Source organism: Rhinolophus hipposideros (genome assembly GCF_964194185.1).
Source record: "Rhinolophus hipposideros genome assembly, chromosome: 3".
NCBI classification, from domain to species: domain Eukaryota; kingdom Metazoa; phylum Chordata; class Mammalia; order Chiroptera; family Rhinolophidae; genus Rhinolophus; species Rhinolophus hipposideros.
The window spans coordinates 19,553,394-19,577,705 of record NC_138049.1 but is presented as its reverse complement, the minus strand read 5'-3'; the positions used below and the strand labels follow the sequence as shown (position 1 = coordinate 19,577,705).

At 40.7% G+C, this 24,312-nt stretch overlaps 1 protein-coding gene and 1 pseudogene across 3 annotated transcripts in view; one reads left to right on the top strand and one right to left on the bottom strand.

Moving 5' to 3' along the window:
* Nucleotides 1–24,312, top strand: part of STX11 (syntaxin 11) — a 67,614-nt gene that overhangs the window by 23,947 nt on the left and 19,355 nt on the right. The window contains exon 1 of one of the 2 annotated variants that reach the window (XM_081044401.1): nt 9,005–9,330. The exons of the other annotated variant lie outside the window; for it this stretch is intronic. The gene's annotated coding sequence lies outside the window, so the exon portion shown is untranslated. Of the gene's footprint in view, nt 1–9,004; nt 9,331–24,312 lie in introns of those variants that run through there. 2 annotated transcript variants of the gene reach the window in all.
* On the bottom strand, nt 1,537–9,218 carry LOC308490782 (large ribosomal subunit protein uL4-like; annotated as a pseudogene). Its single transcript has 5 exons — nt 8,961–9,218; nt 8,634–8,825; nt 8,027–8,131; nt 2,084–2,922; nt 1,537–2,020 (listed from the first exon to the last, which is right to left on the bottom strand). The product of its transcript is annotated as a large ribosomal subunit protein uL4-like (transcript).

The following is a 24,312-nucleotide window of genomic DNA, read 5'->3' as shown; positions in this document are numbered from 1 at the left end:
TGTTCTCCGGTGAGCTGTGTGGATTGAGTAATGATGGCTTGTTTGCAGTACTGTGGTATAGATTTCCTCACACATTTAGAGGGAATTTAAATATTATTACATATTAAACTATTTAAACCCTTAAAAGTTAACCTATATACTTTATAGAGTCTTAGTTTTATATCTCCAAAGATTACATGTTATGTAGAGAAGCTATATGCAAGAAGATTTGCCTGTGAATCTGAGAATATTTTTTTCTAGCCTGAGTATACCTGAAAAAAATTTATATCAGATGACATACAACATGATTTCTTCATACAGGTAACTAGTGGATTGAATTCAGGAGACAGGGGAACACTTTTGTAAAGACTGCAGGTATAAAATTTTCAGAACAGGATTTGGACACTATGCTTTACCTACTAATTAAGGATACTATATCAGCTAGGATCTCAACCTAAAACTGACAGCACATTCAAATTAGAACAATTCAAGGAAGGTTTATAAATAAGGGTGCTATTATAAAGATGCAAGCAGAGTGGGAACCATAAGGAACCCCTGGGCTGGCATAACCCAGGCCTGAGACTCATGAGTGGGGAGAGGTATTCGGAACCAGGAAGGAGAGGAATCGTGTAGAACAGAGCACCTTAAATAAGAGGGATACAGACAGGCTTTCTGTTTGGAATAAATGCCTTGACCTCATCCTCTGCTTTTGCTCTCCTGCTCGAGTTCCCTATTGGTCAAGCCTGAGAGAAGTTTAAAGGCCTAGGAGCCTATTTGCAAAGTCCATCCAGATCAACCTCCCAGGGTCGAGAGTAGGATGGAGCAAAGCAGAAAGTGGATCTAAAGAGGCAAACAGAAGAGATCTGCATATATGCTGGCAGTATAAAAATCTAGAACTTAAATTTTCTGGTTATGACAATTACTGGTGGCAACTGTTTATAAAACAGAGTTGTAGCTTTATAAACATGCACCAGACAAGCTCCAAATAGGAATTAAGTTTTAAGCTATTGTTCAAACAATAGCTTGAAATCCATGTTCTGTAAAAAAGAAAAATCCTTTGAAACTGTATTAGTGCTAGATACATATTCCTATATTTCATTACACCTGGGTGTCACCCTCTAAAAATGCTATCTCAGTGCCCTGAGCTCCCTCAAGTTCAGGTCAGTGCTTGCTTTTTCATTCACTCACTCACTCACCATTCCACAAACATTTCCTGAGAGCCTCCAGTGGCCTAGGTATTTTGCTAAGTTTTGGGTAAAAAGTAATAAGTGAAATAGACATCATTTTCCCTGTGAATGGGACTATTTTTTGAAACTTATGGTTTAGTAGGTAAGTATTTTGAATGATGTAGAGAAAGATATAAATATTAGGTTGGTCCAAAAGTAATTGCGATTTAAAAATTTAAAAATAATCGCAAAAACTGCAATTTTTTTGCACCAACCTAATAGTTCAGTAAGTTTGTGTTTTCCTCCCCATGTTTCTCACTGCCTCTTTGATCAGATTTTTATTTAAAATGAGCTGTCCAAAGTGATTTGACCTTTCCAGAATTAACAAATTTCAGTGTATGCTTTTCTTTTGTGCTTGTTTTCTTTTCTCTGAGCTTTCTTTTTCAGCAGCTGGTTTCTTGGTAGCTGCAGGCTTTTTCCCCACCAGAGGCTTCTTCTGCTTCCTAACGCCACCAGCCTTTCTTTTCTTCCCCACCACAGGCTTCTTGCATGGAATCCCCTTCTCATGTGGTTTGGCTTCTAGCGTTGCTGCTGCTTTATCCCCTGGAGCTATGGTTCTCGCCCCGGTGAAGACTGGTGTTCTAGCACATGGTCTTTGCATGTGGGTATAGCTTCAACATGATTCTCAGGTTTTTCAGTGGATTTTTTTTCAGGACTCTGCAATGAATCTTCTTTTGTGCTGCTCGGAAGCCTCTGTAGGTCTCTGGGCTTTTCAAGACTCTGCTCAGATCTGTATTGAGCGTCTTGTGTGTGGGAAGGTTGTAGTTACTCTTGAGGGAGGCAGCCTTACGCCAAGCGCCACACACACCATCCAACTTGTGTGTGGGACGGTTGTTAATTACTCACGAGGGAGGCAGCCTTACCGAAGCACCACACACAACATCTAACTTGTGGAAAGCACTGTCAGTCCAAATGCAGAAACGGCCCACATGGCTGCCAGGAGCAAGTTTCCAAGTGTTCAGTTTGCTTATGTTAAGCAGCGTCGTTCCAGGGATGTTTCCGAAGGCTCTGATGATGCCGTTGACCTCATGTTAGATGATGCAAGGTCCCCTGCGCTGGCTACGACGCCAGTTTCTCATTTTGCCCTTGCCAGCTCTCATTCGCTAAGAGGTGTAGACCTTTCTGCTATCATCCCAGGCGTTCAGTTTCTTAAGAAGCAAAATAGCCTCCTTGGTGTTCCTGTAGCCTCCAATTTACCTTCAACCACCAAAGAAGTTCAGGAACTTCTTCAATACGATGACCTTTAGACACGACCAGCGCTAGTAAGGCCAAGGTAGCCCAAGCAGAGCAGAAGGTGTATCGCTTCTGTGTTGTGTTCACTCTGCGGTGCCAATGGTGTCACGTTGTGGTTAGTGCAAACAACACCCATTGCCAAAAGCACCCTGGCCAGAATGATGAGTCCCACTGCCTGAACTCGAGGAATTTGAGCCACAGCTCTGCCTGTATCCCCCCACCCCCAGCACTGCTTTGTTGATCTGCTGATTCACCGACAGCATAGGGCTCTCTATTGTTTTTACAGAAGTTGGTGTGAACAAAGTCCACAGTATCTGGTCAAACGGGAGCCTTGAACACAGCAGGCAAAGTGACATTTTTGCCAGATGATTCCCCCTTTGTGGAGTACACTGATATCAGTGGATGAGCACACGCCGTGGCGGGGAGAGGAGATAGCCACGCTCCTCTCATCCCGGTGGCTCCCACTGGAAAAGAAGTCTGTGTCCTAGAGATAATCACCGAGAGCAGCAGAACCACACAATCACTACAGGGGGCAAATACAGTATTTAAACATAAAAATCTGAGAACTCACAGGGCAGCCATTTTTGTGCTAAAGAGCCACAGAGTTTCTAGGCAGCATATTTCCTCTCTCCTAAAAGAAGGCTCGTTGTCTTAAATTTTAAGCTGTCCACTTCTGGAAAAGCTTATCAAAATATGATTTGTGAGACAAAACAGGTGCTTCTCAGGATCTAGAAAGTGCTGTCCAATGTAGTAACAAAAGAACTGTCTGCAATAATGGAAATGTCCCATTCTGCGCTGTCTACCATATTGGCACTAATAACCACTAGTTATGGTGGCTGTTACACGCTTGCAATGTCACTGAGACTGAAGGACTGCACTGCAAATTTTGTTTCATTTTAATTAATTTAAATTTAAATAGCCACCTGTGGCTACAGTAAGACACAGTGCAGATCTAGAACAAGATGTGTGAGGTGGGGCTTCCTGAGTACAACTTCATTCATGTAACCTCCTTTCCCTTTTCGAGAGCGTTAATAGCAGCTATTCATTTCCTCATACAACATCATGTGCCCAGCAGGGTGTCAAATAGAGAGGAAATCAAAGATAGGTTATATGAAAATAACAAGTGTTGGCAAGGAGGTGGAGAACTTGGAACCCTTGTGCATTGCTGGTATGGATATAAAATGGTGCAGCCGCTGTGGAAACAGTATGATGACACCACAAAAAATTATATATATACGATTATGATATGATCCAGCATTTCCACTTCTGGGTATATACTCCAGAAAAATAAAAGCAGAGCCTGAAAGAGGATTATTATTCAGCCTTAGAAAGGAAGGATATTTTGATATATGCTATAACATGGGTAAACCTTGAAGCCATTATACTGAGTGGAATAAGCCAGTTATAAAAGGACAAATATTGTATGATACCATTTGTATGAGTTATCTAGGGTAGTCAAATTCAAAGAGTCAGAAAGTAGAACCGTGGTTTCCAGGGGCTGGAGAAAGGAGGAATGGGGAGTTACTGTTAAATGGGGACAGAGTTGTCGGGTAAGACGAAAAAGTTCTGGAAATGACGGTGATGGTTGCAAAACAATGTACTTAATGCAACTGAACTGTACACTTTAAAATAGTTACAGTGGTAAATTTTATGTCACATATATTTTATCACAAAAAAGAAAAAATAGGTTAAACACACATCCTCAAGGAGTTCACAAACCAGCATGGAAAAGAGAAATGGTAGGTGGTGATCACTGCGCTGTGTGGGGATATAAAATGACTGTTTAGCTGAGCGCTATGGGGGTGTTGCACCTGAGGGATTGACTAGGCTAGACGACCTCCCAACCCTGAGATTCAATGGGTTTGTGAGCCCTTCAGAATTGGGAAGGCAGCAGTATACCAGATGATGTATACAGGGGACAAGTCTTTATGTGGTGGCCATGCCCATCTCCAAGTGCTTGCCCTACTTTATCTGGACTTTGCCGTAACGTCCTCATCGTTCCTCATGGCTCAGACTGGAGGTGAAAGCCAATGTCTCCAGAAAAATGTATAAAATATGGAACTTACCTGGGAGGTTAGTCAAAACTGGGCAGATCAATTGCAGAGAACCTAGGTTAGTCTAGACCTTGTCATTATTAATGTCTGTATCCTTTCATAATCCAAGTCTCCAAGATCCCATTCTCTGATAACTAACCTGTATTTTTCCAGTTGAATCTCTAACCCCTCAACTGCAACAATTTCTCGGTGCCCTGGAACCTCCAATCCATTTACCTAACACCTTTTGCTTGTCCTCAACACCATCATGCATGTCCTCTCTTCTTTCCTTACTTGGTTCAGATACCATGGTCTTTTATTATAACCATTCCCTTGCATAGACTCCGAACACTCTTGTCCCTCTCTCCTCCAGCATATTCACCTGTCAACTCCAAACTCTGGTTCTATCTGGACCCCCGCCTAGTTTGATTTGCACCCAAGTAGGCAAAGGAGACTGGTGAGAACATACAGCTGTACAGACTGGCCTCCCTTCATAATTATGATCCCCTAATTCAAATGAACCCTTAGTACTACCCCAAAATTTGACTATCTTTTCAAAATCCATTTAATCTCTCATTGTTCTCTTGATGCTATTTCATACATTCTCCTCTCCTCTCAAACTTCCTCTCTACTTCTCACTCTCAACTGATGACCTTGCTTCTTTACTGATAACCTGTGTCCCTGCCCTTACATTCACCAGCATCTGTGCCCAGACATTGTGCCTCCCCTCCTGTTACGAGGGAAGAAGTCTATTTTCTATGTACCCCAACTTTCCATTTGTACATTGGATCCCATCCCTGCTCATCTACTCAAGAACATTGCACCAGCCATTATTTCTTTTCTCTCCCGCCTCATCACTTTTTCTTCCCTCTTTGGCAGTCCCATACGCATATAAATATGTACATCTTCTAATTAAAAAAAAAATCTCTCCCTTGACCATACCTTTCTTTTCAGCTATGGCCCCATTTTTCTGTCTCTATTACTCTTTTTTTTTTCTCTCTGGGCCCACTCCAAATAGGCTGTGATCACCATACACTACCAAATCTCTCCTTATCAAGTTTGCCATTGACTTCTACATGACCAAGACCATTGCTTAATTTTCAGTCCGAATTTTATCCATTTTAGAAGCATTTGATAAAGTTGCTCATTCTTGAAATATTTTTCATCTGTCTTCTGGAACACCATTCTTTGTTAGTTTACCTCCTCTCTCTGATTATTCCTTCTCATTCTCCTGTCTTGATTCTCCATCTTTCTGATCTCTGAACTTTGGAGTGCCCCCAGCCTCAGACTTCGGACATCTAAATGCCATCTGCAAACCAGCTGCATGCTGAAGACTTTCAAATTGATGTCATCATCCCAGACTCATCATTCCAACTGCTTTTTTGACAATTTGACAACTCCAAACTTTAAGTGTCCAAAATTGAATTCTTAATCCCTGCCATCCTCCGTCCCCCACACCCCAAACTTGCTGCTCAGGCAGTCTTCCCCATTTCAGCATAAGGAACCTCTTTTCGGCTCCAAATAAAAACTTGGACTTATCCTTGACTCCTCTTTCTCACTGCCTACATCCAATGCATCAGCCAGTCCTGTTCAGCCCCTCCTTGTGACATATTCAGAACCTGCCCACTTCTTACCATCTCCACTGCTATGTCTTTGGATCAGTCAGGGGTCTCCAGAGAAACAGAACCAATAGGAGATATCTCTATCAATTGATCGATAGATAGATATGGAGAGAGAAAGACAGAGAGAGAGAGAGAGAGAGAGAGAGAGAGAGAGAGAGAGAGAGAGATTTGTTATAAGGAATTGGCTCACGTGATTATGGAGCCTGGAAGTCCCAAGATTTGCAGTTGTCAAGATGGAGACCCAGGAGGCCAAAGAGGAAAAACTGAGGGTTGTTAGATGGGCGGGGGGGTGGGGATAAGGGGAAAGGTGAGGGGATTAGAAAACAGTCGGTAACCACAAAATGGCCTCAAGTTTTTTGAAAAATAATTTGGGGAACATAATCAATAATGTTGTAAAGATTTTGTAGGGTATCTGATGGACACAGGTCCCATTTGGGAGACCACCTCAGGGAAGATGAAGATGCTTGATCAATGTACTGTACACCTGAAGCTGAACAATAATGAATGCCAACTATAATTTTATATATATAATGTGATGGCTCGGTGCGATGTCGGAGGGATAGTGGAAGGGGGGATGGGGGAGGGGAGTTCACAGTGTGAGGGATATGAATGATGAACGTCTAAGTATTACCTTGTCTTGTGCACCTGAAACTAACAAAAAAAAAATAAAAAAAAAATGTCATTTAAAAAATAAAAAAAAAAGAAAAGAAAAAAAAAGAAAATACTAACTTGAAAAAAATAAAAAAAAGATGGAAACCCAGGAAAGTCGGTGATCTAATTCCAGTCTGAATCTGAAGGTCTGAGAAGTAGGAGAATAAATGGTGTTAAGTTTGAGTCTGAAGGCAAGTCGAACGCAGGAGAGAACTGATAGTGAGGACAAGAGAGAAAAAAATGCTCCCTTACCCTGCTTTTGGTTCTTTCTAGTTAAGGCTTTCACCAGATTGATGAGGCCCACCCACATTGAGAAGTGCAATCTGTTTTACTCAGTCTATCGATTCAAATTGAATCTCATCCAGACACACTCAAAATAATATTTAACAAGCTACCTGAGAACCTTGTGACCCAGTCAAGTTGACACATAAAGTTAACCATCATAGCTCCCTAACTGGTTGGCCTGCTCCCATCGTTATCCACTAATCTATGCTCAACACAACAGTGGACTGAAAAACAAAACCAAAAAAAATCCACGTCATTCTTCTGCTAAAAATTCCTCAATGTCTTCTCTTCCCAAAGTAAAATTTAAAAATTATCGTGACCACCAAGGCCCTACATATTCCATTCCCCACCACCTCTCATTCTTCCCAACTCAGTCTGTTCCACCTACACTGATATTACTCCAAGAAGTCAAGCATGCTTCTGCCTCAGGGCCTTTACACTTGCAGATCCCTCCAGCTTGAAATGGTCTTAATCCACATTGTTTCCTCCTTCAAGTGTTTTCTCATCTTAGAAGCCTTTGCAACACACACACACACACACACACACACACACACACACACACGTTCATTATCACCCCTCATCCTTCCCTATAATCTTCCATTATAACCCTTAATGGACCTATATTAATACTTTAGTACTAATGGAAGTCCACACTTTATTCAAATTTTCTTAGTTTTTACCAAATAACATTTTTCTATCCCAGGACCCCACCCAAGATACTACATTGCATTTAGTTTTCATGTCTCCTTAGACTCCTCTAGGCTCTGGCAGTTTTTCAGGCTTCTTTTGTTTTTAATGACATCGGCAGCTTTGAGGAATATTGGTCAGGTGTTTTGTACAGTGTTTTTGTACAACTATTGGAATTTGTTTGACATGTTTCTCATAAGACTGGGGTTATGGGTTTTGGGGAGGAAGACCACAGAAGTCAAGTGCCATTTTCACTATGTCCTATTTAAGATACATACTATCAATACAATTCATGTCTATTAATACTGACCTTGATCACCTGGCTGAGGTAGTGTTTTTCAGGTGTCTCCATTGTACAGTTACTCTTTCCCTCCATTCCATACCGGACGTTTGGGGAGAGAGTCATTATGAGCGCCTATAATTAAGGAATAGGAAGTTCTGCTTGTCCTCCTTGAGGGTGGATTATATACAACTATTAGATTATTACTTAAATTATTAGGAATTCTTCTGCAGGGGAGATTTATCTCTTCACCACTTATTTATTTATTCAACCGTTTATTTATATCATTATGGACTCATGGGTTTCTTTATTTACTTTGGGTTGTAATCCAATACTACTTTATTTTGTAGCTCAAATTGCTCCAGCTTTGCCCATCAGGAGCTCTTCAGTTGGCTTCTGCATTTCATTGACTTGCCCCGCCAGGGCAGGGCTTTTTTTTTTTTTTTTTTTTTTTTTCTGAGCGCTTCCTAACTTTTAAGCCTCAGCCTTGTTATTCAAGATACTTACCACATGATAGACCTCACATGTAATACACACTTTATCTGTTTATCTTTGCCCCTGAATGCCAGGTCCTTGCGGGCAGGGGCTTGCGGCATTTTTGACCACGGTTGTCTCCTCCGCGCTTGAGTCCACGCACTGGGCGCTGCATGAATGAATGAATAAAGCTGCTGTTAGGTCCACTCGAGGGGGGTGAGTCCTCGTGAGTTCCTGGGAGGCTCAGGGTGCTCAGCCCCAGGGTGACTCGCAGCCTTCCGGACTCCGCTCGAGGGGCGCTGCAGGTGCAGGGCCTGCGGCCGCCTCTGGCGATCACACCCACACTCAGACCCCGCTGCAAGCGTCCCCACCGCGGGGAACTCAGGCACTAGCCACCGTCACCAGCGCAGGGGAGATTCCCGGGGAAAGTCCGGCGCCTCCCGGAGAGAGATGCGAACGGGGGGTGACGCGCCCTCGGGGCAGCACGCACCCGCGGCTGGACGCGCCCCACCGAGAGCGTCTGGGGGCGGGTGGGGGTGGGGAAGAGGCCCCACGGGTCCGCGGGGCTCCCCGCGGTCAGGAGCGCACCGAATCCGGGCAGGGCGGGGACGCGCGTGGGGACCCGGTGCAGTCTTCCCGGGGCGGGGCCTGGTCCCCTGCTGTGGGCGCTTCCGACGCCGAGAGGGCTGGGCCGGCGGCGCCTCGATGCGGCGGCCGCGCGGAGCTCGAGCCGCGGTGGAGTCGCCATCCGACACGCCGCGAGTCACGCAGCAGGTTTCCTTCTCCCCCCGGCGCCCAGCGCGGGACCGGCGCCCGCGCAGGACAGGGCTTCTCGGGTCGCGCGCTGCGGCCCGTTCCTGGTTCGTTTTTCTCTCCTTATGTCTCTTTTTCTCTCCTTAATCGCCCCAGGAGCGAGGACGCGCCCCGCGAGACTGCGCGGCAAACTGTGGGGATGGGCGTCTCGCGTGAGGGGACTGGCTGGCTCTGGGACACGAGGGATGCCTCTGGCGGGATTTCGGGTCCGTCCCCAGGGCTCACGCCGCCCCTTGCCACCTCGGGGAACACGCATTGGGTTTGTCATACGGATTTGTCATACGCCCTGAGTGATTCTTTTTTTCTCCAACTGGGCAAAGGATTGCACATTCAGAGCTTCTAGAAATTATTTCAGAGATACCTGTTGGTAGGCTTCCCATGACATTCCGCCTAAGACTACTTTTGCTTTAAGTAGAAAGCCTGGAGGTTTTTTGTTTTGTTTGTTTGTTTTTTGTTTGTTTTTTCTTTGATTTAGTGGGGGCATTAGTTCGGTTTGGTCACCTCTTCACTTCCTATTAGGTTGCACTTTCTCAAAAATATCAGCCTGGATACTTCTTGTCTTGACAGTATGACTCAGGAGCCAGGAAATACGGAGAAATTGATACTGCTTTCAAACAGCTCCTTCCAAGCCCACATGAAACTTATTTTTAGAAGAATGGAGACAAGAAGTAGTGGCAGCGTCTATGAGAACCACATTGTTCGAGAGGGAATTCTAGACTCCTCTGAGATCTGTATTATTACTTCCTGTGGTTCTCACGCACTTGTTGAAGCGTTTCTCAGCAAAGGGAGGAGTTGTTTCCACACTGGGTATCTAAAAATGACTCACAGGGCTGCTCTTAACGGTGCAACTTTGTTAATGAACTTTTGAAAAGTGAGGTTCACGCTGACTGTATTTAAAATATGACTAAGTTATGAAATGGGTACACTGCTAAACCGGGGCAGGTGGTATATAGGAAGTAACAGGTAAACTTTCAGTTTTTGAAAGCGCCTGATGGTACAACATGCCAGCTAGGGTCACTAGGCTGATTGATGTAAGATAACCATTAAAATCACGTGCTTTGCCACAGCGACCCAAGAGAAAATTTCATTATTCAAGAACCAGTATGTTATTAGTTTCACTGGTGTGGTATGGCAGAAATTCATTTTACACAGTGCTTGTGTGTCCCTCTCTGAATGCAAAGATTTTGGATGGTTTGTCTTTAGTAAATTAGTGCTCAAACCTCATGAAAAGTTTTGAAGAAGGTGTATACCAGTTGGAGCTGAAAAATTAAAATATTTAAGCTGGTAGGCCTTCTTGCAGCTGGATAGTAAGTAGCTCTTAGAAACAAACTGTACGTTATCTTAAAAGACAAGAGAGAAGGGCAATGGCAGTTTATTGGAGCTGAGCTGAGCCGGGGTCAGTCCAGCATACAGTTATCCAGCACATTCTCTGTGCCATATTCCTCACTGAGCTCTGTGCGTTTCACCACGAATAAGACAGGAACCTGCCCACAAAGGCCCTACAGACTAGTGTGGAAGGCCAGAAACCACTGGAAAATCCAAAAGAAAGAGAAGAGTGCTGTGATACATCTATGCCCAGAGCAGGGCTTCTGTCCCAATATGACCAACATTTCTGCAGGTCTGGGTTGTCATTGCTGGAAGAATGAGGAAGGCTTGGCATTTTGTCATCTACTTGTCTGTGTAGGCAGCCTGTTGTGCTTATTCAGTAAGCATCTCATTCAATAAGTGGTGTAAAAATATATTAATTAGAAAGGCGTGATGTAAAAGTTGTTTGAATTAACCATACTTTATGTAAAATAACCATGTGAAAATAAACCCAGCCTATTATTACCCCTAGACAATTGCAGGAACTTTTAGTTGCCTTTTGAAAAAGAGTGAATAATTAATGGCTTGTAACTTTATAGCACCATTTTGAAGCAACTTCCTGATCATTGTTTTTATAGTTGAAATCTCTTCTAACACATTGTAGCTGTGTGAGTCAAAACCAGTCGATCTACTGTGTCGGTTTACTGTTGGGATTGAAATCTGCTGAGGTGTTTTTGGACTTGATGCCAAAATATATTCAATTTCTCTAATTCTATATGATAGCCAACTAGTGAGGGAAACAGTGGTAAATTTAAGACAATTTTTACCTGAATTTCCATACGTCATGTCTCCTTGAAGAGCCTCAAAGTCACGTTTTTTATGAGAAAGAACGGATTGAGTATGTTATCATCATACTCCCTGAATTTGGCACCAGCTTTACTCCCGATAAGTGTTAGGAAGTAGTTACTGATTAAATAAATGAACCTTAATGTAAGAGGAGTTGTCAGGAAGATGGAGAAATAGCGGCTCAGCAACAGGATCAGCATGATATAGTCAGGGAACTCCAGCCTGTGTAGTGTGGGTGAGGCCTGGGGTGACAGCTGGAGAGATAGGCTGGGCCAGAAAAGCAAGTGAATGATATTGTCAGATATGTATTTTAGAAAGACCATTTAGAATCAAGATGGAAAATCCGTTGGATGAGAGTGACACACCTTAGGGAAACTCAGAAGAGATTACTGTAATCTTTGAAAAGAGTAATTAAAGAAGACGCATTGATAGTGAGGAATGGAAAAAGATGGAAGGAGCTGAAAGATGGTTAACAGGCAGAACCTGACCCTCTTTAGAAGTGGGCAGTAAGGGAGAGGGAGGAGTTTAGGATGATGCGCACATTCCTAGTTGATAACTACGATAGGAATATAAATTGATGGGTGGGCTTTTGATAAAGGATAAGGAGGACCTCATACAGTGCTTGACACATAATTAGCATTCATTAAAATTTTTTGAATGATGAATGAATAATAAGTAAAATTTATTGAGAGCTTATTAGTGCAAGGCACTATTCTAGGCTCATTATGTGAATTCAGTCGTTTACTACTCACTTGCAATCCTGTGAGATAGGCACTATAATTGACTGCTTTTGACAGGTGAAGAAAGTGCACTGTTAGTGATGGATAGAACCAAGAATTAATCCTAAGCACTTGGCTCCAGAGCTTGCATTTTGAACCACATTATTACGGTATGACGTCTGAATGAACGAATGAATGAATGAAGTCTTGGACATGGTGGCATACTGAAATTGGAGTCATTGTCCTGACCCCAACAATTCTCCCTCATCCAGGAGTAGCCCAATACTTAAGAGGGGCCCCCAGTGGCGCAATTGTGTTGCATGGCACCCCTGCCCCTAGCTCTACCACAAGACATACCTGGTTGACCTAGGAATAAACCTAGAATAATTAGAAATTCTAAACATTTTAATGGAGATTCACAGTGACTGAACGTTCCCAGACCTTAGAGCCGCTTTGGTTACCTCGCTTCCCAAGCATTGAATGTTGAGCTGTGTATTTCTTAGATGCACTCTGTTTTGTTGCTAAGACCTGTCATATACGCCCCCCTCGTGGGGAAACAGAAAGTCTGGCCTGGGGCTATTAATCTGCAGAGCAGGGTCCCATGGAGGAAGAAGCACTAACAAATGCAGGCAGGTCTAACAACACCAGATCTCACACTCCTGGTTGGTTATCTGCCTTCTGGGGATGATTTTGTTCTGGTTTTACCCTGAAGCAGGTGCTTCCCTGCCCCCTCCTGCCTTTAACTTCCAGAATCTTACTAAATGAAGCTGGACTGCTGTATCCCGTCCTCTTGATTTGGACCTGGCAAAATGGCCCCAGTTTTCTGGGTTCGAGCCCTGCTCTCTGTTTGCAGCATCTAGGAAGATTCCTTTGGTGCTGATAAAGGTGGTTTTGACTGATAACCCCGCCCCCTTTCCCTTCCAAAACTGGCCCCAACTCTTTACTATTCTCATTGTTTTATGACTCCACCTACCCTGACTTGGATTAATACTCTGATTTTTGTTCAGCAAGCAGGGTCTAATTATCTTTTCCTCAGAGGCCTCTACTTTGGATCGTTTAAGGATTATAAGCCCTGAACTCATGTTTCACCTAAACTGAGTTAGCTAATTTATCCTAAGTGTGAAGTTTTAGAATGGTCAAATGTCTAAAACTTGTTTTCTCTACACATGAAAAAAACGTTTCATTCAGCATGTCTTCAGATTTACCAGGCAATCAAGATATTTATTTATAGTTTCCCACTGTGGGAGACTGATGTGAAGCCTTCTGGGATGATCCCGACCGCATATTGATGCCTGGGCTGAATCTCTACATCCCTGTCTGTAATTCAGTGCGCAGCTAACAAGAAAGGGAAGGATTTTGGTTAATGAGTCATGTGGATTTGTTTTGTTCTTCAATTTGACTGTGGTTTCCCTGAGAGCAGAGAACCACTAGAGTTGGGGGCTCTGGTAGGTGTCTAAGGCCCTCCCAGTTGTAACCATTCTGGGACTTTCGCTGATAAGGAAACCATCTGTCAGAGTGTCATTTGTTTATCACTCCTGGGTCTGTGGATATCAGACATGACTTGTGCGTCTCATTCAAGTTCTTTGCAAGGCTGAACAGTTTGGTAATTTTAATATGAAGCAGAGTTTTGGTAATTTGGAATTGGTAATTTCCAATTATCCTTCTTGATCTAATTAAATGTTTTCAGCTTAATTTGTGTACTGTGTTTTTTCTTTTCACTGGATACATTATCAGGGTAATCCAAAAAATACTAAATTGCCTAGAAAAGTATTCCTCATTTTATATACCCAACTGTTTTACTTGTTTCTGTGCTCAGAGATGTAAAATGACATTCCATTACTCATTTCATAACTTATTGGGTAATACTGTAAATTCCAACTTTACAGAATAGTGGAAAGTGCTCTGTTGCTGTCTTCAGAAGGAAACAGTGAACAAATAGCCTTCTGTCTTCTGTTGCAGTTTCCAGATTGTAGCAATGCATGTCTCACCTCGTAGTTTTATTTCTAATTTTCTATTATGTGCATGGGTGTGTTGATTAGGGACACAAATCTGGTGATTGAGATAAAGTGGGACACAGTGTGTAAGCTGAATTGTCTAGTATTAGTAGATATCCTACTTCTTCCTCCCCTCTTCCCTTATTACTGCATGACAGGCCAAAATATAGTGACGTTCACTGACAATATGGTATAGCTAGCTCTTCATTATTTACAAAGAACTATTGTCTCTTTTAATTCTCATAAAAGCCTGGCAAAATAGAAATAATAAGTAGTATTATTGTTGTTTCCTGTATCTGAATTCTATAGATCAAGGAGACATTTGGACAGATTAAGTGACCACCCACCATGACCCAGGAAGTAAGGAACAGAGGCCCACCACACACTGTGCTTGACTGAAAAAGGCAAGTTGAGTACCTTAGGTCAAGTTCCCTAGAAATAGACTCAGATTTGCATACAGGAGGTTTCTTGGGAGGAGCAGTGAGAACAACACTTGACAGGAAGAGAGGTCAGCAGGTTTACATAGAGGGAGAAATGGAATCACAGAGCATGTACAATGGTGGCCTCAGCAGAGGGGAACTGTAGAGCTGGGATGTCCCTTCCAAATTTTCTGCCACCTCGAAGCAAGGGAGCTGGTCATTGTATCCTTCCCATTAACGAGTCACTGGATATGGGCTGCACAGAGGCACAAGTGTCATCTTGGGCTAAACAGCTTCTTTCAGTCAAGGGCAATTCCTGGAGCTGTGAGCCCTTGGCTGCCAACGTTACAACTGGGGGAACGAGGACCGTGTTCCTGAAGGGATCTGAGAAGCCATCACCCACAGCAGTGGTGTGGAAGAGAGCGTTCTCCTCTGCATGGACTTACTTGTGTCTTTCTGACCCAGACCATCACCCTGCTGAGTGGAGCCCGAAAGTTGGCATTTTGTCCAAGGCCCTTAAGGATTTAGAATAGCTGACCAGACAGCAAGTAGCCTTAATCCCAGGAAGATTAGGAGCAGAAGAAGAGCCAGAAGAGGGTAAGCGAGGACGAGTGGAGTAGTGGTGCATAATAGAAACAACTAACAAAAAAATCTGGGCTGTCCAGACCCAGAACAAAAATGTAATGCATACTGGTCTTCGCTATAATTCTAGGCTCTAATATTGTTAAATGGTAAACAGTTTTGTGATATTAGATTACATTGTCTCTTTTTCTCCATCTTCCCCTTTCTCTTCTTTCTAAGCCTTTGAAAGGCCCCAAACCAGTCCAGTGAATCTCCATGTGTAGCCTGTGTATTTTAAGCATAAGTATTATTCCCTGGGATATTGACTCTCCTCCCTTACCCCCCTCATCCTCCCCACTGCCCCCAAACATCAAGTACAAGAACAACAAAAGAAAACAGAAAATCCAGGCTCACCTTCAAGATCTACCGGCACATAATCTTTAGGAGTGAAGCCCATGAATTGACATTTTTAAACAAATATTCCCCAGATGATTTTGAGACACATTATAGTTTCAGAACCATTACCCGAATGCCCTTGATGGTGACCAAGCCTGTTGAGCTTTTTGAAATTAGCAAGAAGCCATGGGAACGATGGGACAACAGAGAAACACCTCAGCCTCTGTCCTACGGGGCTAGACACAGTAACATTCACCCCTTGCCTGGTGTAGCCAGCACGTAGCCTGGCTGGAATTCCTTGGCTGGCTTCTGACCAAAGTTGCCTGAGAGAGAGCTGCCTCTGGCTGGGCCTTTTACTAATCAGCACACCCACGCATGTAATAGAAAATTAGAAATAAAACCAGGTGAGACATGCATTGTTACAATCCTGAAACTGTGACAGAAATATTTGTTCACTCTGTATCTTAGATAGGTGGGTGAGAGATGCCAAATTCCTTGCATAGTTGTAGATTGGGGTAGGGTCAGTGAATTTATAGGAACCAGTACACTTTCTAGGAGACATAAGAAGTTTCCAGGAAATCCTATGCTAGATGAAGCTTTGAAGTGCTGTCTTAAAACCTTAAATGATCATCTAATAGGGTGAGAGAGAGGACTCTGACAGGAAAATATAATATCTGATTCATTGAAATAGAGAATATTTCTTTGTCTTCAAAGGGAAAAGCACTTTTTTTTTTTTTTTTTTTAAGGAGGGCGCAGCTCACAGTGGCTTATGTGGGGATTGAACCGGCAACCTTGGCGTTATTAGCACCACGCTCTAACCAACTGAGCTAATCAACCACCCCCAGGAAAAGCACTTTTTAAATCTACCAATTTTGAGTCAGGTCATTGCAGGAAATATTAGTCACCTAATGGATAATCGAATAAACTCCTAAGATATTCTGATAGGTTTTGTTCACTCCTACAAGATTGCTGTAGTTCCTATACTTTCAGTGCTTCATGCCTTGGCTCATTGTCTCTGCCTGCTTCCCTTCCGCTTCTCTGACTCATCTAACTCCTGTTAACCATTTAGAATCAGCTTACATACCATCTTCTCCAGGAAGTCTGCCATTCCCCTCCCCAGACTGAGTTCACCACCCTCCGTTGAGCTCAGAAAGTACTCACATGTATACTTCTTTTTTTACGATTATTCTTCCTACCAGCCTGTGAGTGCCTTGAGGGCCAGGACCATCTTTTTCATGTTTGTGTACAAGAGACCTAGTCTTACCAAAAATGATTGAAAAGAATCATCATTCTGGCGAGCAAAGATATTCAACAAGTATTTGTGAAGGCTGTCCTACATGCTGGCTGCTCTGGGACACAGCAAGCAAGGACAGCTGCTGACCACAGGGAGCTTGTGGGCAAGATAGTCAGTAAGGCCATAATTGAATATGGTAAGTACTCAGAAAGAGAAAGCACTAGAAAGTGTGAGATCATAGAGCCAGTAGCCAGGCTTCATCTAAGGTCAGAGAAACTTGCCTATTCTTAAGACACATAATTTATATAAAAATAGAAGCTGTAAGACTGGGTTTGGTTATAAGACATGGGTCCTCTTTTTAACAAAGGAAGATCTTTTGGTCTATCTAGTTAACACTGACCAATCCTTTGTGTGTGTGTGTGTGTGTGTGTGTGTGTGTCCATTTGTGGGCACATGCATTGGCAAAGAGAGAACAAGAAAATGACTTCTTCATTTATTGAGCAAAATAAGTAGCAAGAACAGAGGAGGTTTCTGTGCATCTCATTCAATGTGCAATTGCTAAAGTTAATTTGTTAATATTTTAATATGTAACATACAGTAAAAGAAAATGAACCTCGAGCTCTGACAAGCATGAGCTTGTACCACAGCTCTTGAAAAGTGAATTTTGAGAAGCTGATGATTCTAGCCTAGGAGGAGGCTTGACACATTCACCTTTGCGTTCTATTATAGACCCAGGTTGAAGCACATTTGCTCAGAGGTCAATGTCTGCACCTCCCATCTTTCCATTTCATTTTCGTGGCCCTGGTGAGAGAGGATGTAGCGCTGCCTTCCAGTTTGTAATCCTCATCCAGCTTAGAAGTTTATGCTGGATCCTTTCCTTTTCTGGCCAGTTCTTGCCCTTTTATTATTTCTATACCTGCTGAGCTCTCCCTATTATATAAATTGTAGGCTTAGCTGAGGGCAGCTATTGTGATTTCTTGGTTTTTAATCTTTGAGTCTCCTGTAGCTCTTCTATTGCAACTTATTTACATTGCTTACATTAAATAAATATAACCTTAAATACAGTAACTGAATGAAGAGGCGATTCTTGGATTGAGAAAGTGAGAACCTATTTGTTCAGGTTCTCTACTGGGAACCTGTTTCTTGTTTAGGCTGACATCACAAAGCAAGTATGCCAAGTGCTGGCATGTGCATATTTAACCTGTGAATGTCTCCTTTAGTTAATATCACCCATTTGACTGATTGCTGGGAATGGAGGGTTAGTCATCATAGAGTAGCGCGGACCAGTTATATTATAGATGGAGATACGGACTATTCTGCTGTGTCATTTAAATCAACTTAAAACATGTCAACACCAGCGAACCTCTTAAAACAACACTGATACTAAAAATATGGAATTAAAAATTATAGTGCAAGACAGAATATAACTCAGGCTTGAAGTGTGACTTTAAGCGAATGGACGTGTAATGTCTTCTGATGACCATACGCCATGTTTTCTCACATCTTTCTTCCTGTGCTTTGGCATATTCCTTGGTTTATTTCAATTGTAACTTAATTTGTTTTCTAATTTCTTGTCTTGCTTCTACTGTAAATATTGTATATTATGGTTATATGACTGCTAAGTGAAATAATTCTGGACATTTTTTCTTCCACTTTCTATTTTTTCGAACGTGGTTTATTGCTGCAGTGTAGGTAGTGAGTTTAGTCACTGTGAATCCAGTTGAATGCTTGTTAATTGCAAATAAGTTGGACTTTTACATTTTCATTAAGAATTGGAATTTTTAAATAAAAGCCTACCGTGGTGAAATGAAATAGTTTATCTTTTTGCTTTAGAAGATGAAGCTTCGTCCTTAAAGCATCAAAATTATAGTAGTGTTAACTCATCTGATAAGATTAATAATTGGTAGAGGAAAATCCATTTAATCAGCATGTTTTTGTTGTTATTTAATTGAACATTTGTCGTTATTAATTGCCCTTTGCTGAAACAGAGTACTAGACACATTTTCTCCTTTCTGTTGATATCTAGGTAACTACACCTACCACTGATAACAACATAAACACACAAGTATTTTCACTTTTATTCTTTCCATTTAGTCTGGTAACTGAAAGATAGATAAATCTGATCCCCCCCTCACCCCATTTTGGCTAATAAGTCTAACCTAGTATTTTGTTTTAAATTTGTAATTTTTGCTAAATACCAGACAATGAATATTGTTTCATATTTTTATTGAGAATATTTTATCTCTTGTGAATTGTCTTTCTATATATTTTGCTTAGCAATTTATTGTCATTTTATTTTCTTATCAGTTGGCGTTGTCTCTTCATATAATATTGAGTAACTACATAAGGTCTATTATGTTGTGAGCAAATATTTTCTTCCAGTCTCTTGCTTTAATTTTTAATATTTGTTAGTCTTTTTTGTTGCATAGAAATTTCAAATTTTATTTAGTCAAATTTGGTTATCTTTTTCTCTGAAATTTCTTTCATAGTCTCAAATCTCGTAGAAAGTTATCATTATCCCAGCGTACTGATAAATATTCAGCTTTACTCTCTATTAGTGTTTCTGTTATTGATTTTGCATTTTTCATTTTTTGATGTTCCAGAGGCATATTATGGCATCTATGTTAAGGATCAGAGAGAAATGAATTCTTGCTATTCTGTTATGCTAGCATGGTTGCTTAAATATTTTCCTCCTCTAGTATTTTTTGATGGCTTTTTCATATTACATTTTATATGTAACTGGTCTGTTTCTCAACATTTTATTCACTTCCGTTTATCTAATTATTAGGTTTGCAAAAATATTATGCTTTTAATTTTTATCTTATGATAGGTGGTAAAGTCTGCTAGAGTTCCCACATCACCAGTGCTGTGTTCTTCTGAATTTATAAAAAATTTTAATCATTTATTTTAGGATCATTTTCTTTTTCAAAAATTTTTTTTAACCCTCGTGGGAATTTTGGAGTTAGTGTAGTCAAAAACCTAACTTGGGGAGAATTTCAGATTCCACTTATAAGTGTGTGTAAGTGTTAATTCTAAAGTGGAATCTGCAAAGAGGTGTTTATGCAAGAAGAGAGCAAAAAGTAAGCAGGCTCAAGAGAGAGTTCCGAAAATTCCTGGTACTCCCAAGTCAAAATTCACAACATTGCACTTTTCATTACTGTTTTGGGTTTTCAGAAAGCTTTTCCTCCCTCCTTCCCTCCCTCCTTCCCTCCCTCCCTCCCTCCCTCCCTCCCTCCCTCCCTCCCTCCCTCTCTCCCTCCCTTCCTTCCTTCTTCTAGTTGTTAATTTTATCAAACATACATATATATAATTAAAGGATAAACTAGTTCTATAAAACTAATGAGAAGTCAAAGTCTAATTGAAAAATGTCCTCTTCTATTTCATTTCTCCACAAAGGTATCCATTTTCAACTACTTGTGCTGATTCTTTTGGTATTTATATTCATCTCTTTCTAATACACTTCTTTTAGTGTGTCATTTTCTTGATTTTTTCCATTTTAGGCATTATCTACTGATTTTATGTACGGAAGATGATGTTTTCGCTCATTTTCACCCCTCTCCCCACCACACATGCACCCTTCCTGTTTCCCTACCCATATTCCCAATACAGCTATTCCATAATTTGAGTTAGATGAATATTCAGTGGTTATATTTTTATAGTTATGAAAACGCTAATCACAACTGAAACATTTATCATGATTACTTTCCCATAACTACATAATATTTTTTTGCATTCCTGGAAGTTAATTGTCTGGTTTTTGTTCTTAGATTAGTTTTATTTATACATAACAACATACATAACCCCAAATTGTCTAAATCTTTTCTAAAGAAATTCGACCTATCAGGAATTCTATCAGTTTTATCTTTCTGAAGAAATCTCGCCTGCAGCGTACTCACCTAATCTAGACAGATGGTCTTTTTATTCAAGTTCACAGCTATCATCTTGGAGTTTCCCTTTGTCATCATCCTGACATGCCCTTTGCCTCTCTCCTGTGTTTGATCTCATGTTAGGACTTTATATTCTGTACCTTTTTTTTTTGCTTCCTTGTTTTGTTAGAATGCATTCCCCAGTCTCTTCCTAAGAAAGAGAACATGAGAGAAAACATTTTGAGACTTTGTATATCTAAAAACATCTTTATTTTACTTTCACATGTGATCGATGGGTGCAGAATTGCTGCGTATAGAATTCTGGGTTGAAAGTACATTTTCCTCTAAAGTTTAAAGATACCATTCCATTATTTTTTGTTTCTATTGTTGTTATTTAGAAGTCCAAGGCATTTTTGACTTTGCTTTGTAGGTGATCTTTTTCTCTCTGTCTTTCTCTGTCTCTCTTTCTCTCTCCAAGCTTACATGATGGCCTCTCTCTGGAATTCTGTTATTTGGAATTTGAACTTAAAGGACTGGACCTCTAAGTTCCTCATCTTTTCTCTGTCATTTTTCATCTCCTCTTCCCTTCCTCCCCCTTCCTTTTTCTCGCCCTCCTTCTATCCCTCCATTCCCTTCCTTTCTTGTGGAAAAGGATCTTCCATTCTCTAGCTTGTAGGGTATAGGATATAAGTCAGTGTGCTAGACAGTAGGTGAAGGAAGAGGGTTCGGAGGTTCCTCATTCCTTAAAAACATTCCCTTAATCCTCCTCGTTACAGTTGGGATCTCTACCAGGAGTAGAGTAGATCCCGGGAGTCTACATTCAGAGTCTAGCCTGTCTTCCGTCCTACTGGGGAAGGAAGCACATGGGATAATGGATATTCTCACTTCTTCAAAAGGCTTCTAACCAAATGCTATTTCTTGTTAGCCCACCATCACCTTTTTTTCCATAGGTATTCAGCCTTTATTTCTGTTTCCAGAGCCTTTGGGTGTTTATTGTATGGTGTAACTTAGGTTGTTTCTTGGCCTTCTCCATTGTTAGCTTAAGATTCAACTTTCTTATATCTGTTAGGCTAATTATCATTTGTCCATTTGCTGTACAACTTCTAAAATTTTGTTGCTGTCCTCTTGTCTCTAACTCTTTATCCTAATTAGTGAATGCCTTTTTGAAAGTTCCTTTGGTAGGATGTTGAAAGGAAGCAAAAGTAATGCTCAATTTGCTATTTTACCCAGAATATATTACGCAATTGCTTTTGCACCAACCTAATAGAAGTCTTCTTTTAAAATACAGATGTGTTTTCTGGATTGAGTAGTATATTAAGTTACTAGCATGTAAGAGCAGATGTAGTCACCAAAATATATCTATTTTTAAGCTCTTTATTGCCTTAAAAAGCAGAGCATGGAACATAGGACTGGGATGTTTAAGTGGGCAAGTTTGAATTTGGTAGAAGAGGGGGAAGGGTGCGATATCTCTGGTTGGAGGGCATGTCTAGAAGGAAGGCAGTTTGTGGCTGTAGTGGCGTTGCTTTAGGTCAGGACAAATTGAAGGCAGTAAGTAAAAACTAACTCAACTGTCACCTACAGATTTTCTTGTTGATGTTCATAAAGAGTGTGCATGTTTACCAACATGAGTAAAGCCATCAGGATTGCGTTTGGTGAGTCACTCACTGTGTGTCAGGCACCTTACTTTGTACCCCTTGAGGTTGATAGTGTTATTCCAATTTGCTCAGAGCTGGGAATCCAATGAAGGTTTAGTCGATTTTGCAGCCTCTTTTTAAATATTAAACTATTATATCTATGTGTCATAGTTGACCCCAGTTATTGAAATTAAGAAAACGTTTGTAATTTCACAGAAAACTATAGAAGTTTTCCCTTATTATAAGATTTCCCTTATTATCTTCATAGTTCTGTCCTTAAATGTGTTGAGATCAGGAAGTTGTGTAAGTCAGTTTTGGTTTCAGCTATGTCTGTATTTTAAATATTTCAGAAACCTGTTTCACATTTCTGATATTCATTTCTTTCTTTAAAAATGCCTTACATAAGCTTTGTATTAGGTTGGTGCAAAAGTAACTGAGGATTTTGCAATTGTTTTTAACCTTTTTAAACCACAATTACTTTTGCACCCACCTCCTATTTTGCTTATCTAAACATGTTTAAGAGACTGAGACCATGTCTGTTTTGCTCACTGAGCTAACTTCATCTTCTCATATTGCCTGGCACATAGTATATGCTCACTAAATACTAGTTGGATAAACACAGGAAAGTCTCTGTCATAGTAGCCCATGCAAACACATGTGTCCTGAAAGATGTGGATAAGAACATCAATCCCATAGTCTATTTTATGACTATTACTTACAGCTAGTTAATAGGGTACCCACGTTGGTTTGTAAAAATGAAATAAACCTAACAGCTGCCATCATTTCTATGCTGTGGTGTATATTTTGGCTACAGAATTGAGATATTTTAATGTAATGTTAAAATTTAATTATGATGAATGCTCAACAGAAAGTAGAAATGAAAGTTAGGATATTTAAAATTGTATGCATTTTGTGGTTTCTGGGAATTATCGTACATGGATAGTGATAGTCTGCACATGAAAGGATGAATCAAGTTATTCTTTAAGTATAGAATTTTCTGTAATTTTGATCCGATAGGAAGTTGCACCCTGATAGGTGTAAGGTATTCACTTTTTCAATTGAGGTAAAATTGGTATATAACATTATATTAGTTTCAGGTGTACAACCTAAGTTGATCTTTGTATACACTACAAGGTGTTCACTTCAGTAAGTCTGGTTTCCATTACCATACAATCGACCCCTTTCACCCATTTCACTCAACACCAACCTTCTTCCCCCTCTGATAACCACCAATCTGGTCTCTGTGTCTATGAGTTTTGTTTTATGTGTTCATTTGTTTTTGTTGTTTTAGATTCCACATATTAAGTGATATTATATGGTATTTGTCTTTCTCTGACTTATTTCACCTAGCATGATGCCCTCAAGTTCCATCATGTTTTTGCAAATGGTAAGATTTCATTCTTTTTATGGCTGAGTAATATTCCATCATATATATGTACCACATATGCTTATCCATTAATTTATCAGTGGCCACTTAGGTTGTTTCCATATTTTGGCTATTGTAAATAAAGCTGCTTTGAACACAGGGGTGTGTGTACCTTTTTAAATTAGTGTTTTTGTTTTCTTCAAATAAATACCCAGAAATAGAATAGCTAGGTCGTATGGTAGTTCTGGTTTTAAATTTTGAGGGCCCTCCATACTGTTTTCCATAGTGGCTGCCCCATTTTACGTTTCTACCAAGTATATGAGGGTTCCTTTTTCTGTACATCCTTACCACACTTGTTATTTCTTGTGTTTTTGTTTTTTTTTATAATAATCATCTTAACGTGTGAGGATATCTCATTGTGGTTTTGATTTGCATTTCCCTGATAATAGTGATGGTGAACATCTTTTCACGTGCCTGTTGGCCATCTGTATGTCTTCTTTGGAGAAATGTCTATGTACATCCTCTACCCATTTTTCAATTGGATTATTTTTTTCTTTTGCCATAGAGTTCTTTTAATTCTTTATATGTTTTGGATAGTAAACCTTATCAGATATATGATGTTTCAAATATTTTCTTGTATTCAGTAGGTTGCCTCTTAATCTTGTTGATGGTTTCCTCTACTGTGTAGA